The sequence below is a fragment of the Alligator mississippiensis genome, chromosome 15, assembly GCF_030867095.1.
Source record: "Alligator mississippiensis isolate rAllMis1 chromosome 15, rAllMis1, whole genome shotgun sequence".
Classification (NCBI taxonomy): domain Eukaryota; kingdom Metazoa; phylum Chordata; order Crocodylia; family Alligatoridae; genus Alligator; species Alligator mississippiensis.
In genome coordinates, this window is record NC_081838.1 from 20211740 (window position 1) to 20216397 (window position 4658).

At 52.9% G+C, this 4658-nt stretch overlaps 1 long non-coding RNA gene across 2 annotated transcripts; it reads right to left on the reverse strand.

The window, feature by feature from the left end:
* Positions 1-1537: 1537 nt before the first annotated feature.
* LOC109281032 (uncharacterized) lies at positions 1538-4068 on the reverse strand. Of its 2 annotated transcripts, none has more exons than XR_002087539.2 (3): positions 3960-4068; positions 1956-2074; positions 1538-1638 (listed from the first exon to the last, which is right to left on the reverse strand). It is a non-coding gene; the product is annotated as an uncharacterized LOC109281032 (long non-coding RNA). The 2 variants fall into 2 exon arrangements; XR_009457332.1 differs by lacking the exon at positions 3960-4068 and adding an exon at positions 3171-3254.
* Positions 4069-4658: the final 590 nt, after the last annotated feature.

A 4658-nucleotide genomic window follows, 5' to 3' on the forward strand; every position in this document is an offset into this window, starting at 1 on the left:
CTCGTCATGGCAGAGGGTGTGCTGAGCTCCACCATGGCCCTGCCTGGCACTGCCCTGGTGGGGCCTGCCCTCTCGCTGGAGCAGAAGGCTGCTTTCATCTTTGTCTTCCTCCTCTTTGTCTTCCTGGGGCTTTTGATTGTCCGCTGCTTCCGGATCCTGCTGGATCCCTACCGGAGCATGCCCTCATCCACCTGGACCGACTACATGGAGAAGGACACCTTTGATTACCGCCTGGCCTGAGTCGGGCTTGGGGAGGCTCCCCCATGAAGACAATGCAACTGGCCCCTGGTGCTGGCCCACTCCGGTAGCCACCAGGCTGGAGTCCTTGGGGCCCTGCCCTGAACCCCAGCCCTTTGGCCAGGCACGTGAATGCCCAAGGGCAGATTTGTCCTGCAATCGGGAGGACAGAAGCTCCATGAGTTCCAGCCACTGCTTCCATCTTGGGGGCATCTCCATGCCAGCCTCAGCTACGCCGAGGCGAGCAGGCCCTGCAGGCCCAGGCACTATCACAGCACCCTGGCTGCATGCGGGAAGGTGCCTGCGCCCCCTCGCTGTCACTGGCGAGGCTGGGACCCTTGGACAGATAGCATCCAGCTGCCTCACGAGATGCCCCTTTGGCTCCCTGCATTCTTGGGGACCATGGGTGGTGGTGCCCAATCTCACCTTACAAGGACACCATCTACTTGGGACCACAGTGCTGGTGTGTGACGTGCAGGGGCAGGGATGACAACAGGCTTGAAGCCACCACGTTTGGTGCGTTCACCTGTGTCCCTACTGATGCTTTGGAGGCCTAGCTCTTGGTGCTGACATCCTTCCCTTGGGAATGGCCTTTTTTTGGAGTGACTCTTGAACTGTGGTGCTGCATCTGAGAATGGTGCCATTGCCAGGGGGTCCTCAAATTGCTACCAAAGCTGGTGACTGGCCTCAGGACAGGGACACATTGCACCAGGGGGCAGGGTTGGCCTGGGCTGGGGGGATCCCCCTTTGCTCTTTTTAACATTGACAGTGAAGTGTTTTCTTGCTTTTGATAAATGAATTTTTGATGCTAGGATTTAAAATCAGGCCCCTTGACAGCCACCGATTCTTCCTTGGTGCTTGCACAAGACACTCAGCATGTACAGACAGTCCCGCTCCTGGGAGTGATTTAACCCTAGGTGTTCCCCCATTATTTTTCTGTATGCAGCTGGTCTCTCCTGGGAGAGCAGCGACTCTCACAGGAGAAGCTGAACATCCATACATGGCCAAAGTCCAAATGACACACCAGTGAGGGGAAAAGAAAGTCCCGAGTTATCAGGAAAGCTCCACTTTGTGAGACTGCCCGGTGCTTCCCAGCTCTGAAACCACGTGGCTCAGCCCTCTTTAGGCTGCTCTCTGAGAGTGCTGGGCAATTACATGCATGGCCAATTACCTACATGGCTCAGCAGAGATACCAATTGAAAGGGACATAGCCAAGGTCACCCACCAGGGTGCAGCTGGGCCATGAACCTGGTGCTCCTGGCTTCCAGGGCTGGACATACAAACCGTTTGCCACTCCAGCTGAAAGCAGGGGTGGGGGCCTGGTGATGTGTACAAGCGCCCCAGGGACAGGCATAGGGTGAGATGTGGGTGGGATCCTGGGTCGGCTGGTGTCCGGTTGCCCTGGAAAAAACATACGTGGCTCACCATCCAGCAAAGGGTGCCAGGCTTCTCCTGATTTCAGAGGGGTTATCTACACCCCCAGCTGCTGAGACACTTCGTGGTCCTTCACATTTCTCACCCTCGCGTTAGGGAGAATTACTAGAAAACACGGGCCCAAAGCACCTAGGAAACACAAGCCTGAAGCACTCCGAGACCACCGCAACCCCCAGTGCCTTCTGGGCAAAAGCTCCCGGCCTTCTTCAGCAAACCCTGTGGCTTTTTGGAAAGGGCCGATGCAGGCCATGTGAAAGCAGGGAGTTGGCAGCCTTGATACGTACCTCTGCAGTGGAGGTGGAAGTGCCCACATCAAATTACCAGTCCTCTGCTCCAGGTGTAATTATTCTTCTTGGCAAAGCGAGCGCTGGCGGATGTGAGCAGCGCATGCATTTGTTTCTGTCTGGAGGAACCCAGGAAAGCTTTTGAACAAGGTATAATTGCTTCCCTCTCTCCCTTCCCCCCACTGTAGTCAGCAGACTTGAGATTCTGGCTGCGCAGGGCTGTTCGGCAGTGTACCAGGAGCACTGCTCACACCACAGCTGCCCAAGTCATAGTGCAAGGTAGGGGAAGCTTGGCACAAGTGGCTGCAGTAATATGCCCCATCCCTTGCATTCAAAGGGTGCAAGCAACCCCAACTCCAGCTACCTGTGAAGGAGGCTTCAAGCCCCACTCCCCTTCTAAAAACATAAGAACTGCCATTGAGTGAGTCAGCTCATAAGACTGTCTTGCCCAGTCTCCTGTGCCACATGGTGGATGCTGAAAGGGAGAGTGACCCGACTCTGATAGGGGGTTTTTCCATCGTTTCTCTCTAACCTGTAGCCTCCAGCGTTTCAGGTCTGCACCATCAATTCTACCCCTCTCCTGCCTTGTACAAGGCCTGCCTCATGATTTATGCTGACGATTGGAGCCGAAAGACTGCTAAGACCACGGGACCTTTTTATTCCTAGGCGCTGGGCACAGTAGACACAGAAGGGAAAGGGTCTCACTTACGTTAATGCAGTTCTAAGGGGGGGGGGGGGAAGTCTCCATGCTGGGACAAAAGACACTTTCCTCTGCTAGCACCTCTTTTTTTTAGGTAGGGACTGTTACATTTTCAATAGGCAGCAAAGCTGTGCTCAGCCCATCCATCCTCCCTTCGCAGCGTGAATTGCCTGGGGGAGTCGAAGCATACAAACAAGGGAGCAGAAAGCCAAAAGCCCCGTTTGATTGATGGTAGCCTGTAACAGAGTCTAGCTTGGGCTATTTTAGTGTCCTGAGCGGGCATTCGTTTCCTTGTAATTTAACTTGTATCCTATTTGTACTGCGTGGGGGGAGAAAGGGTGAGAAGTGCCTCAGTACGCTAGCAATCTTTCACTCTCCACTAGTTTCCCAAGAAAAATAATTATTTCGCAGTCAAAACCCCGCAAAGCTATTATAAATCAAGGCTGCAGAAGGCCCAGAGCTCATAACCACCCGTAAAATGTTGGCTGTTAGTCACTGCAAGAGAGGGAACGCACCTGGCATGTTAAGAGATTATTCCTTGTAATCAAAGAGCCGTGCCTTCAAATGAGGAAAGGCCGGGTGAGGCAGGGCTTCGGAGGCTCCCTGGGGTTTGAACTCTTGCAAACAAACGGCAAAACGAGAGGGTAATTTTCCCCGAATCAAACCCACTATTCAAGACATCAGGGAGACCACTTATTTCCTTCGACATGGGTCCATTCACTGGGAACGTGCAGCTGTTATGTGTTAAGCAGATGAAAAGTGAGATTTCGGAGCACCTGTTTAACAAAAAAAACCCCAAACCCCACCGCTGAGAAGCCCTGTGCAGTTTTTGTGGCGAGGAGGCTGGGCAAAGGCAGGTTTGCTACTGAAAAGCTACACAAAGCAAGCAGAGCACGTGCAGAAGAGATCAGGATTACATCTGGGGTATATCCGGAGTAAGATGAACACCTAAAATGGAATTTGGCCCTCAGGCTGCGTCCCGTTCAAATTATGTCGCCCCATTAGCACAAAGCAGCGTGTATTGATTTTATACGCGTTGGTACTTAGGTAGCACTTGACCTAGGATGTCACATCCCAGACTGCGTCAGCAGAGACCCTCGACAGTCACGAGGGGGATGCTCTTTGCACGGGTCCTCAATACTGTAGCTCGTTCCTCCCCACTTCTGATCACTAGAACTTGGGCTTTTTCACCTGCGGAGCAAGGCGAGACACTCGCCACCCCCTGCTCCCTGGCTAGGGATCTTGAAGACGGTGTGAGCCAAGGTGTGGTAGGATAGCTGGGTCCACTATAGTTGTTCACTCACCTCAAAACCCCATCTGTCCTCACAAAGCATGTCAGGGGAGACGTGCAGACACACAAAGGCTTATTCGACAAAGCGCTGGGAAAGAGTTTGTGCTACAGACCTCGAGCTGTACAGCTGCACTTTGTACCGGGTATAGCAAAGCCCCCCTGTATGACGTACACAAGCACTCTCTCCTAAGGGCTGCGCTTTTGACTGCATCTACATCAGCAGGTTGTGTCTGATTCCATGGCATCACACCTTGTGATGCTGGCAAGTGTGTAACGTGTCCCAAGCTGTCTGGATACTAGGCTAGAAACACGGGAGCAGTTGTGTACTTTGTGGAACAACTCTCCTCAGCCCATGCTGGCAGGCCAGTGACAGCCCAGTCCCTTTATGCATGAGAGATGATCCTTTCAATCCTAAAGAATCCCTGCTAGGGAGAGAATACAGCCCCATGACCACACACTTTAATGCCCAGGGGAAAGAGCCATTAGAAATCCCTCTGAAAGGGAAGTGGGAGAGCTTCACTCATCACTTACATGCAGCCACTTCTGGGGTAGAACGTAACAGATGACAGCACCAGGCAACACTAAGCAGGTTGCGACTGGAAATAAATATGATATTGGGAGTGAAAGCAAGGAAGTTACTGTGATTAGGGGTCCTCCAGCAGTCAGACCTGAGTGAACTCTGCTGAAGCGAAGGAAGAAAAAGGCCAGTACA